Source organism: Meriones unguiculatus (genome assembly GCF_030254825.1).
Source record: "Meriones unguiculatus strain TT.TT164.6M chromosome Y unlocalized genomic scaffold, Bangor_MerUng_6.1 ChrY_unordered_Scaffold_25, whole genome shotgun sequence".
NCBI lineage: Eukaryota > Metazoa > Chordata > Mammalia > Rodentia > Muridae > Meriones > Meriones unguiculatus.
In genome coordinates, this window is record NW_026843710.1 from 22,500,920 (window position 1) to 22,514,551 (window position 13,632).

A 13,632-nucleotide genomic window follows, 5' to 3' on the forward strand; every position below is an offset into this window, starting at 1 on the left:
ATGTAAAATCTCATATCATCTGCAAATACTGAAACTTTGACTAATTCTTTTCAAATTTGTACTCCCTTGATCTCCTTTAGTTGTCTTCCACTAGTTAGGCTTTCAAGTGCTATATTGAATAGATAGACAGAGAGAGTGTTCAGCTTGTCTTGTCCCTGATTTCAGTGGGATTTGTTTAAGTTTCTCTCAATTGATTTTTATGTTGGCTATAGGCTTGTTGTATATTGCCTTTACTATGTTTAGGTACTTGCCTTGTATCTGTGATCTCTCCAAGAATTTAAGCATGAATTGGATATTGTCAAAAGCCTTTTCAGCATTTAAGGAGATAATCATGTGGTTTTCTCCTTCATTTTGTTTATGTGGTGGATCACATTGATGGATTTCCATATATTGTACCTTCCTTGAATGCCTGGGATGAAGCAAACTTGTCATAGTGGATGATATCTTTTATGTTTTTTTAGATTTGGTTTGCCAGTATTTTATTGAGTATTTTTGTCTCAAGTTTTCTTTTTGTGTTGGGTCTTTGTGTGGTTTCGGTATCAAGGTGACTGTGGCTTCACAGAACGAGTTTGGTAATGATTCTTCTGTTTCTATTTTGTGGAATTATTTGAGGAGTTTGGTGTTAACACTTCTTTGAAAGTCTGGTAGAATTCTTCACTGAATCCATTTGGCCCCAGGGACTTTTTTGGAGGGAAGACTGTTAATGACTGCTTCAATTTCCTTGGGGGATTTAGGGCTATTCAGTCTTTCTACTGATGTTGACTTAATGTTGTTAAATTGAATCTATCAAGAAAATCATCCATTTCTTTTAGATTTTCAAATTTTGTGGCATATAGGCTTTTGTAGTATGACCTAGTGATTGTTTGCATTTCCTCAGTGTCTGTAGTTATGTCACGCTTTTCATCTCTGATTTTGCTCTTTTGGATACATTCTTTCTGCTTTTTAGTTAGTTTGGCTAAGGGTTTGTCTATCTTGTTGATTTTCTCAAAGAACCAGCTTTTTGTTTCATTGATTTTTTGAATCATTTTATTTGTTTCTAATTGACTAATTTCAGCCCTGAGTTTGATTTCCAGCTGTCTGCTCCTCTTGGGTGTATCTGCATCTTCCCCGCCCCCCGCTAGGGTTTTCAATTCGGCCATTAATTTGTTTGTATGTGATGCTACACATTTCTTCTTGAAGGCACTTAATGCTATGAATTTTCCTCTGAGCACTGCTTTCAATGTGTCCCATAAATTTGGGTATGTTGTGCCTCCATTTTCATTGAATTCTAGAAAATCTTTAATTTCTTTTTTTCTTCCTTAACCCAGCTGTCATTGAGTAGCATGTTATTCAGTTTCCATGTGCATGTAGGCTTTTTGATATTTCCATTGTTGTTGAAGTCCAGCTTTAGTCCATGGTGGTTGGATAGAATACAAGGGATTATGTCAGTATTCTATCTGTTGAGGCTTGCTTTGTGACGGACTATATGGTCTATTTTGGAGAAGTTTTCATGAGGTGCTGAAAAGAAGCTATACTCTTAAGTTTGGGTGAAAAGTTCTGTAGACATCTATTAGGTCCATTTGATTTAGGGACTCTGTAAGTGCCTTTATTTTCCTATTTGGTTTCTGTCTAGTTGATCTGTCCCTTGGTGAAAGTGGTGTGTTGAAATCTTCTACTATTAAGGTATTACGATCAATGTGTGATTTAAACTTTAATAATGTTTCATTTATGAATGTAGGCACTCATGTATTTGGGGCATACACGTTCAAAATTGTCATGTCCTCTTCATGGATTTTTTCCTTTGATGAGAATATAGTGCCCTTCCTTATATTTTTTGATTAATTTTGGGTTGAAAGTCTATTTTATTAGATATTAGGATAGCTACTCCAGCTTGTTTTATGGATCCATTTGCTTGAAAAACCTTTTCCAGTCCTTTACACTGAGGTGGTGTTTATGTTTGTTGTATAGGTGTGTTTCTTAAATGCAACAGAATGCTGGATTTGTTTCTGCAACCATTCTGTTAATCTGTATCTTTTTTTATTGGCTAGTTGAATCCATTAATGTTGATAGATAGTAATGACCAATGAATGTTACTTTCTTGTGATGTGGAAGATCACCTTGTCATTTGGTACCTTTCCCTTTATTCCACATCACATTGAAGCTTCCTTTCTTAGCAAGATGTCCAATTAAATAAACACTAAACTTTTGTTTTCATCCTGACATTGTCACAGAGGTAAACAGTAGGAAAGTTGTGGCATCATGATATTGGGATGAGATAAAGGCTTGTTGAATTTCACAAGAAAAAGTTACATGTGCACAGAATCAGAGATACTGGACACTGAGGAAATTTTGTTTACTCATCTCCATGCAAACCTCAAGATTCTCTCAGGTGCTGACGGGCTGAGATTTAGATTGATGTCATGAAACAGTTAAAAGCCAGTAAGTGCTTCTGGAGGCAGTTACTAAAAGGACCAAATGGACAGCCTTGTTGAGAGAAAAGCTGAGTAGCCCTACATGCTACTCATTTCTTGGCAACTGAAAGAACAGAACACAGAGATGACATTTCCTGTTTCTAAGATTCTTAGTTCAGCAAGTGTCAAATATTTTTTCAAATAGTCATTAATAAAATCATGTTTCTTGACATGTGAGTTTCTCATTATCATAAATTCCATTATTATTTGATAAATGAACAGATATATCCTCAGTCAGTGAATTACTTACTGTGAAAATGATCCCTGACCAAGACAAATCTTCCAACAAAATCATTTAATTTGTAGCTTGTTTATATTTTTATAGAGACATTCCCTGATGTCATGTCATCCAGAAGTCAAAATTTGTAGTCCTTCAGCAGAACTGAGAGCTTTTCATACTAAAACACAAGTGGCAGGTAGAGAGAGGGACACAGAGAGAAAGAGCTAGATAGATGGATTGAGAAGTACAGTGACTGAGACCAACAGAAAGAGAGATATAAATTGAGAGAAACTGAGGGACAGAGACTCCCTTCTGTCTGGTCACTTTTATTGGCCTATCAACCTCCATGCATACCTTCCTATAATATAACTCAAAAATGAATTATATTTTTCATATTTATTTTTATAATTTTCATTTTTATTAATTAAAATTTGTTTATTTTCTATCTATCTATAAACTCCTCATGTTTCCTCTCTCCATCCCACCTTCCTAGTCAATCAGATCTCATCAGGAGTGGTTTCTTTATCATTTTTTGTGGCTTGGTAAGGCTGCTCCCTCATCCAAGTGAGGTGATCAATGAGCAGGCCAATCACTTCATATCAGAGGCAGACTGTGCTCCCATTACTGTGCAACCTACTTGGACACTGAACTGCCATGGGCTACATCTGTGCAGGGGTTATAGGTTATCTCCATGCATGGTAATTGGCTGGAGCATTAGTCTCAGGAAAGAACCATATGCAAAGATTCTTTGGTTCTGTTGCTCTCCTTGTGGATCTCTTGTCCTCTCCATATCTCACTATTTCCCACTTCTTTATTAGATTACATGCACTCTGTCCAACAGTTGGCCATAAGTCTCAATATCTGCTTTGATGGTCTGCAGGGCAAAGCCTCTCAGAGACCCTCTGTGTCCGGCTGCTAGCTTGTTCCCTGTTTTCTCCTTCTTCTGATGTCCATTCTCTTTGTCTTTTGGGATGGGGATTTAGCATTTTAACCAGAGTCCTCCTTCTTGAAAAGTTTCTTTAGACATACAGATTTCATTAGGTTTATCCTATATTATATGTCTGTATGAGTGAGTGTATACCATGTGTGTCTTTCTGCTTCAGGGATAGATCAATGATCTTTAATATTTTACAAACTTTACCTGCACATTTCATGATATACTTGTGGTTTTTTTTTTCCTGAGTAATATTGATGATTGAGCAAGCAGTAATCTTGCTATAGTCCTTCACCAGAACTGAGAGCTTTATATGCTGAACCACAAACAGCAGATAGAGGGAAACAGCCAGAGACAGAGAAAGAGAAAGAGTTAGAGAGACAGGTTCAGAAATACAGAGACTGAGATCAACAGAAACATAGGTATTAAGTGACTGAAACCTAGACACAGAGACTCCATTCTGCTGGTCACTTTCATTGGAATCTCAACCTCAAAGAACACCTCCCATATGTAACTATATTATATTATATTATATTATATTATGTTATATTATATTATTTTATACTATAGAATTATATTATCTAACAAGGCCATATCGCCCAGCCCTTCCCAAACATTCTCTCTTTGGGGACTAATCATGTAAATAGATGAGCTTAAAGGGGACAATGTAATTCAAAACACCAGGGAGTGGAAGAAATTGAAGGGACTTCTAGGCTAGAGAACATAGTTATCCTGATAGTTTGTATTCAATACAATGATTAAACTCTCTGTAATTTTGAAGTACTAAAGAACAGGCCTGACAATCTCCTTTGTGGAAAATGTGGAATATCTACATAAAAGAGAATTATTCAGCTGAGAAAATGTCATCATGAGACTTTCAAGCAAATGAATGGAACCGGAAAAAATCACTCTGGGTGAAGTAAGTAAAATGCAGAAAGTCAAAAATGGTATGTATTCATTTATTAGGAAGTCTTCTAATAGAGTTAAAGGTACAGTAAGACATCTATTGCGACCAAACCAGTCGTCCACTAGAGGGATTGTTGGCAGTTAACTGAGATGCTGGGCCTGAGTGTTCTATAAAAATTGTAAAGCAATGCAGGATGTTGTTATTAAAATATGTTGCTCCGTGCTCTAAAATGTTTGATTAGTGACATGTTCTTTTATCCATGGAAACGTTTCCTTCAGCGTCAAGTGGGTTTGCCTACAGAGACTCAAAGTCTGATACAATGGAGAGAGAGAACTTAAAACACCCAGCTCTAATTGGGAATTTCCTATGAAATTCTTCCTTCCCTAAGAGTGCTGGGAAGCCTGTGTGAGAGGAGGCAGGAAGAGTGTCATAAGTAGAAGGAATTGAAGAAACATGGAGAACAATGCCATGAGAATCAGGCCACAGAAGAAGATGATGCAGCCACCCTTGATGAGACCTGATAAGCTATGGTCAGTTAGAAAGGAGAGTAATACCTATCCTATCAGGGAACTGAAGAAAGGGCATAGGACGAGGGTCAGATAAAAAAGGAAAGAGGACTTACCCTCTCACAGGAATGGAGAAAGGACCTAGGGTTGGAGAAGTAGTGTAAATGGGACTGGGAGGAGATGAGGGAGGGGACTCCATTTGGGAATAAAAGCCAACAAATCCTAATAAATAAAAACATATGAAAACCTATCATCAAGCGGATGAGTATACAGCTCTTCAAGATTGATGGCTTCTTCTTGAGGGTGGTGCCAGGGTGTGGCAAGGATGGACTCAGGTTTCTTTCAGGGACTTGGCACTGAGACTCTGATCATGTTCTAATGAGTATATGAACCACACATACATCAATTGAAGTATTTTAAAGAAAAAAATATTTTAGTTTGATACATTGGTAGGAATATGAACCTGGGAGTAATGGAAGAGCAGTGTAATGTATGTAACATGAAATTTCCAAATATTCAATAAAAATAATATGTTGACAACTTTTACAATGACTTTTAACATGGAGAAAAGATTCCTCTAAGGAGGATAGAGTTTTACTTTGTAAGACATGCTTTCCATTATTTCCTTATGTAGTAGATAATCTTAGCCATGAACTAGTGGTTACCCAGCTACGTCAGACCACATGAGCTCAGGTGGCAACTATGAGCAGTCCTAGCACAAACACTACATAGAGTGTACATAGAGTCCTTCACCAGAACTGAGAGCTTTATATACTGAACCACATGCAACAGATAGAGAGAGGGAGACATCCAGAGACAGAGAAAGAGAAAATGTTACAGAGGGTTTGTCTGGAGCACCAATGAAGGAAAACACAGCTGTTCTTGTGTCCTAGGCACATACATGGACCCATTTCACTATCCTGAAGGTCCAGTTTTAACTGTAAACCCAGGACCAGGAGGGTTCCTCACTGACCACAGAGTAGGACACAGCTGCCAATATAGCCAGATGACCCAAGGCAAACCAGGTCAAAGAAGGATGGAATCACAAGTGTAGAAGAGCACAAGCTGTCAAATAGTTAATTGTCCCTCAGTTTTCCTTTTACATAGAAAGATCATTCTCTGACCCAGACAAACAAGTCCCAGGAATTGTTTTGTTTCAGTCTGTTTAGCTCTTCTTACTTACTCAATACCACAGGGAACCACAGACTCTGCCAGCCTATTATATCAATAAGAATGTGAAGTTATATTTAATGAGTACACCAGTAACTGCTCAGTTCAAGTTCACAACCTAGGAAATTTCAGAACCAAGACCACAATAGAAGACCAGCTTTTCATTCAGTACATAAACCTAAATCCAAATGAAATTGAAAATTTCCTACTTTGGAAGTTATCTAATTAAATAAACATTAAAGTTTCATTTCCAACCTGACATTGTCACAGAGGTTACTAGGAGTTAATTTGTGGGATCTGGATAAAGGGATGATATAAGGGCATGTCGAGTTTCACAAGAAAAAGTCACTTGTGCACAGGATCAGAAATACTGGACACTGAAATTTTCTTTACTCATTTCCATGGAAACCTAAGATTCTCTCATGTGCTGATTGGATGAGAGGCAAAATAATGTCATGAAACAGGTGAAATCCAGAAAGATTGTCAGGAGCCAATTATTAAAAGGCCTAAGTGTACAGAGTCCTTGAGAGACAGGCTGTGCAGCTGAAAGCACATAATACATAGATGACAGTTCCCTTACTTCAGGAAAAGTGTGACATATTTCTTTCAAGTGGTCATTATAAAGTCACATGTCCTTGACATGTGAGTTTCACGTTAACATAGATTCCATTGTTATTTGTTAAATACACAGATATATCATCAATCAGTGAATTACTTACTATGAAAATGTTGCTTTACCAAGGCAAATCTTTGAACAAAAAGCATTTAATTGTGATCTTGCTTATATTTATACAGAGAACATCCCTGATGTCACATCACCAAGTAGTCAACCTGCTGTAATCTTGAGCAGAACTGAAAGCTTTATATACTGAACCACAAATGTTAGGCAGAGAGAGGGAGACTGAGAGTGCCAGAGAAAAAGAAAGAGCTAGAGAGAGATATTCAGAAATAGAGAGATCAAGACCAAAAGAAACAAAGATAAAAATTGACAGAGTCTGAGAGATAGAGACTCCATTCTGTCTTTCATTGGCATATCAACCTCAAAGCACACCCTCCCATAATGTAACTCCAATAATAATTATATTATCCAATGAGGCCATACCTACTAACCGTTTCCAGATTTTCCTCACTGGGGGTTAAATATGTAAATACATGAGTTTCAAGGGGACATTGCAATCTGAATTACCAGGAAATGGAAAAAGATGTAGGGACTTCCAGGCTAAAAGAACATAGTTTGTCATTCAATACAATGATTAAAGTCCCAGCAACTTCCAAACTATAGAGAAGATGACTAACATTCTCTTTAGGGGAAAATGGAATGTTTCCATATTGGAGTATTAATCAGCTAAGAAAATAACATCATGTTTTTTGTTTTTGATTTTGTTTTTCAGGCAAATGGATGAAACCAGGAAAAATTAATCAGGGTGAAGTAACTAAAATGTGTAGAAAGACAAATATGGTATAAATTCACTTATTAGAGGTCTCCTAATAGTGAGGGATAAAGTTCCAATAGGCTATCTATTGTAAACAAACCATTCTTAAAATAGGGGTATTGGTTGGCTGATAATTGACTTTTGGAGCCAGGTCATCATATGGAAATTTTCAAAAAAAATCCAGCTGTTGTTATTAAGATATGTTGCTCTCTGCCCTCAACTGATAGATCAGTGTCATGTTCTTGTATCCTCAGAGATGTTTCTTTCTGCATCATTTGGGATTACTTACATAGTCCAATATTATGCACAGAGAGAACTTAAAACACCCAGAATTAAATGGGCTTTCTCTATGAAATTATGCCTCCTCTCAGAGCTCTGGGAAGCCTGCAAGAGAAGAAGCAGGAAGAGTGTCTTAAGTAGAGGGAACTGAGGACATGACACGATGCCCTGAGAATCAGCCAGCAGGATATGATTATGAAGACAGCCTTCATGAGACCTGAAAAACTAGGGTCAGATAGAAGGGGGAGGAGGACCACCCCTATGTGGGTAATTATAGAAAGGCATAGGGTTGAAGACGTAGGGTGGGTGGAACTGAAAGGATAAGAGGGAGGGGACAACAAAGGAGATACAAAGTGAACACATCATAATAAATAAATATATAATTATAACTGTGATCATGGTGATAAAGTATAGAACTCTTCAGGATTAATGGCTTCTTCTTGTGGGTGGTGCCAGGGTTCAGCAATGCTGAGCACAGTTTTCCTTAAAGGACTTGGCACTGAGACTCTGATCATGTTCCAATGAGTAGATGAACAACACATACTTCAATTGGTGTATTTTAAAGAAAAAAAAATACTGTGACATATGGGAAGGGATTTGAACCAGGGAGCAATGGGAAGGAGTGTAATGTATATTATATGAAATTCCCACATAATCAATAAAAATAAAAAATATAATATGTGAACAATTATACAACGCCCGTGAAAATGGAGAAAAGATTCAGCTGAACAAGCAGTCCTGACAATAACACTATGTTTAGAGTGTTTGCCTGGAGCACCACTGAAGGAAACAAAGCTGCTCTTTTGTCCTAGGCTTATAGAACATACCCATTTCTCTGTCCTCAAGGCCCAGGTATAACTGTAAATCCCAAGACCAGGAGGGTTCCTCACTGACCACTATGTAGGAAACAGCTTGCTTGTTTGGAAACTCTGAACAGCCCTACATGCCTCCATCTGGGCATTTGATAGCAAACAACACAGAGATGACAGTTCCTGTCCAAGATTTTTGATTCAGGAACAGTATCACATATTTCTTTCAAGAAGTCATCAATAAATTCATCTGGTATTTTGATATCACAATGGTAGTATCATAATGCTATGATGAATCACAATGCTATTAAGAGATCACAATGGGGCTATGATCTCAACATGCTATTATGGTATCACATTGAGTGTCCAATACTAATATTTAAACTGTCACATATTTCTTTCTAGTGGTCATAAATTAAGTCACTTATCCTTGATGTGTGAGTCATATTTTATCACAGACTCCATTATAATTTGTTTAATGCACAGATACGTCCACAGTCAGTGAATTACTTATTGGGAAAACATTCCATGACAAGGCAATTCTTTGAACAAAAAGCATTTAATTGGGATTTTGTGTATGTTTTTACAGAGACTACCCATGATGTCACATCAGTAAGCTTTTTGTAGTTCTTTCAGAAGAACTAAGAGCTTTTCAAACTGAACCACAAGTGGAAGCAGATAGAAGGAGACTGAGAGAGACAGAGAGAGAAAGAGCTAGAGAGACATACTCAGAAATAGAGACACCTAGACCAACAGAAACAAAGTTATAAAGAGACAAAGAGAGAAACAGAAACTCCATTCACTCTGCTCACTTTCATTGGAATATCAACCTCAAAGCATACCCTCCTATAATATAACTCCAATAGAAATTATATTATGTAACAAGGCCATACCTCCTAACCTTTACTAGATATTTGCTCACTGGGGACTCAACATGTAAATAAAAGAGCTTCAAGGAGACATTGCAATACAAATCACCAAGAAGTGGAAAAAGATGGAGGGATGTATAGGCTAAAAGAACATAGTTATTCTGATAGTTTGTCATTCAATACAATGATTAAAGTCCCAGTAACTTGCAAGGACTAAATAACAGGACTGACAATCTCCTTTGGAGAAAATGTGGAATATTTCCATAAGGGAGCATGTTTCAGCTAAGAAAATGACATCATGATATTTTCAGGCAAATATGTGGAACCAGGAAAAATCATCCTGGTGAAGTAACTAAAATGCAGAAAGACAAATATTGTATATTTTCTCTTATTAGAAGGTCTCCTAATATTGGAAGATAAAGTTCCATTAAGCCATCTAATTGTGACCAAACCAGTCTTCTTCTAGGGGTATAGTGTAACAATGAATTGTACTGTTGGGCCAGGACATCCTACAGAATTTTTTCATGCAGCACAGGCTGTTTGTATTAAAATATGCTGCTTTCTCCCCTCAACTAATAGATCAGTACCATGCTCTTGTATCCAAAGAGATGCTGCTTTCTGCATCATTTGGGATGGTATTCAGAGACCCCAGTCCGATATTATGCAGACGTAGAGACCTTAAAACACCCAGCATTAAATGGAATTTCAATATAAAATTCTCCCTTCCCTCAGAGGTCTGAGAATCCTGAAGGAGAGGAGGCAGTCAGAGTGTCATAATTAGAGGGAATTGAGGACACAAGGGGAACAATGCCCTGAGAATCAGGCCACAGAGGAAGATGATGCAGCCATCCTTGATGAGACCTGATAAGCTAGGGTGAGGTAGAAGAGGGAGGAGGACCTCCCCTATCAGGGGAACTAGAGAAAGGGCATAGGGGAAGAAGAAGGTTTTGGGGTGGGATGAGAAAGAGAAGCAGAGGAGGCAGCATTGGGGATAAAAAGTGAACAAATATTGTTATAAATAAATATGCCTTTGATGTGTTCTTAGATTCGGTTTGTATTTTGTTGAGTATTTTTACATCAAAGTTCATGACGGAGATTGGCCTGAAATTCTCTTCCTTTTTTGGGTCTTTGTGAGGTTTAGGCACCAAGGTGACTGTGGCTTCTTAGAATGAGTTTGGTAGTGTTTCTTCTGTTTCTATCTTGTGGAATAGTTTGAAGAGTATTGGTGTTAGCTCTTCTTTGGACGTCTGGTAGAATTCTGTGCTGAAAACCATCTGGCTCTGGGATTTTTTGCATGGTAGACTTTTGATGACAGCTTCTATTTCCTTATGGATTATAGGACTATTTAATTGGTTTACTTGTTCTTGATTCATGTTTGTCATGTAGAATTGGTCAAGAAAAATTGTCCATTTCATTCAGATTTTCAAATTTTGTGGCATATAGACTTTGGAAGTAAGATCCAATTATTGTTTGGATTTCTTCAGTGTCTGTGGTTATGTCCCCCTTTTCATTTCTGATTTTGTTGATTTGGATAGATTTTCTCTGCCTTTTAGTTATAAACCTACTAGAATATATACACCTAAAGAAACTAATCAGGAGGGAGGACTCTTTGCTAAAATGCTCAATTCCTACAGATAAAGGCAAAGAAGCTGGACATCAGAAGAAGGAGAAAAGAGGAAACAAGTCATGAGCCTGACACCAAAGACCTCTGAAAGGCTCTGCCTTGCCAACTATCGATGCAGATGCTGAGACTTATGGGCAAATTTGGGGCAGAGTGCAGGGAATCTTATGAAAGAAGTGGGAAACAGTAAGATCTGGAGAGGACAGGAACTCCACAAGGAGAGCAACAGAACCAAAAAATTTCAACCCGGGGCCCTTCATGAGACTGATACTGCAACCAAGGACTATGCATGGAGAAAACCTAAGGCCCCTGCACAGATGGAGCCCATGGAAGTTCAGTATCCAAGTGGGTTCCATTGTAATAACTGTCTCTGAGATGAACTGATTGGTCTGCTCTTTAATTACCTCCCCATGATAGGGAAGCAACATTACCAGGTCCCAGAAGAAGACAACACAGCTACTCCTGATGAGACCTAATTGACTAGGATCAAAAGGAAGGAAAAAAAAACACCTCTCCTCTTAGTTAAAATGTGGAGGGGCATGCATGCAGTGGGTGGAGGAATGGAGGGATTGAGATGGGAAGAGGAAGGGAACCACAGAGGGGATACAAAGTGAATGAAGTGTAATTAATAAAGAAAAAAATAAAAAAGAAACAAATGGATAAATACATAAGAAAAACTGTGATAAAGGTGATGAAATATAGAGCTCTTTAGGATTGATGGCTTCTTTTGGGGGTTGTACCAGGATGCAGCAAAGATGAACATGGTTTTATTTATGGAAATTGGCACTGAGACACTGATTATGTTTCAATGTGTATATGAACAAAACATACTTCAATTAATGTATGTTAAAGAAAAAATAATTAGTGTGACACACAGGTAAGAATTTGAACCTGGGAGCAATGGAAAAGGTGTGTAATGTATATTATATGAAATTCCCACATAATCAATAAAAATAATATGCTGACATCTTTTACACTGACTTTAATATGGAGAAATAATTCCACTAAAGGAGGACATAGTTTGAATTTGTAAGGCATGCTTTCTAGGAAGTCAATACGTAGCAGAGAATCCCAGCCATGAACTAGTGGTTACCCAGATACCTCAGACCCCATGAGCTCAGGTGGCACATATGAACCAGCAGTCATGGCCCTAACACTACATTTAGGGGGTTTGTCAGGAAGACCACAGCAAGAAATACAGCTGCTCTTGTGTCCTAGGCATAAAACACAAACCCATTTCTCTATCCTAAAGGCCCATTTTTAACTGTAAACTCCAGGACCAGGAGGGTTCCACACTGTCCACAGATCAGTATTTATTTGCCAATCCAGCCAGATTGACCATGTCAACTCTGTTCATACAGTGTTGGCAATACTAGTGTGGAACAGCATCAGCTGAGAAATAGTTTATTGCTTCTCAGTTCTCCCTTTACACTGACCAGTATTTCTCTCTTTCAGCCAAACCAGTCTCAGGTTTGTCTGTTTTCCTTCTCTTTGCTATGCTCTTAAAAACTCCATATCACAGGTAAGCCTAGACCCTGCCAGCCTATTATATCAATAAAGATGTGAAGGTACATTTATTGAGTATATGAGAAACTGCTCAGTTCAAAGTCACAACCTAGGGAATTTTAGATAGAACACCATGTAGGAAATCACCTTGTAATTTAATACATTCTCCTTAGTCCCACATCACTTTGAAGTTTACCTACTTAGGATTCTGTCCAATTAAATAAACATTAAAGTTTCATATCCTACCTGAAATTGTCACAGAGGTAAACAGTAGTAAAGGAGTGGGATCTGGATAAAGGGATTAGATAAATGCTACTTGTGTTTCATAAGAAAAACAGACCTGTGCACAGGATCAGAGCTACAGGACACTGAGGAAAGTTTGTTTACTCATCTTCATGGAAATCTCAAGATTCTCTCAGGTACTGATTGGCTGAGAGGGAGAATAATGTCATGCAAAGATGAAAGCCAGGAAGAATTTCAGTAGCCAGTTATTAAAAGGTCCAAGTGAAATGCATGCTTGAAAGAAATGTTAGCAGCTCTACATGCCTCAAATTGGGCAGCTGAAAGTAAATAAGCCAGAGATGACAATCTTGTGTCCAAGACTCTTAGTTCAGGAAAAGTGTCACATATTTCTTTCAAGAGGTCTTTAACAAAGTCACATGTCCTTGACATGTGTGTTTCACATTATTACAGATTCTATTAATATTTGTTAAATGCACAGATATGTCCTCTGTCATGGAAATATTTACTGGGAAAATGTGCTCTGACCAAGGCACACAAAGAATTCAATTGGGACATTGCTTATATTTTTAAAGAGACCATCCAGGACATCACATCACCAAACAGTCATCTTTTTAATCTTCCAGCAGAACTGAGGACTTTTCATAATGAACCACAAGCAGCAGCAAGAGAAGGTAGACTGAAAGAG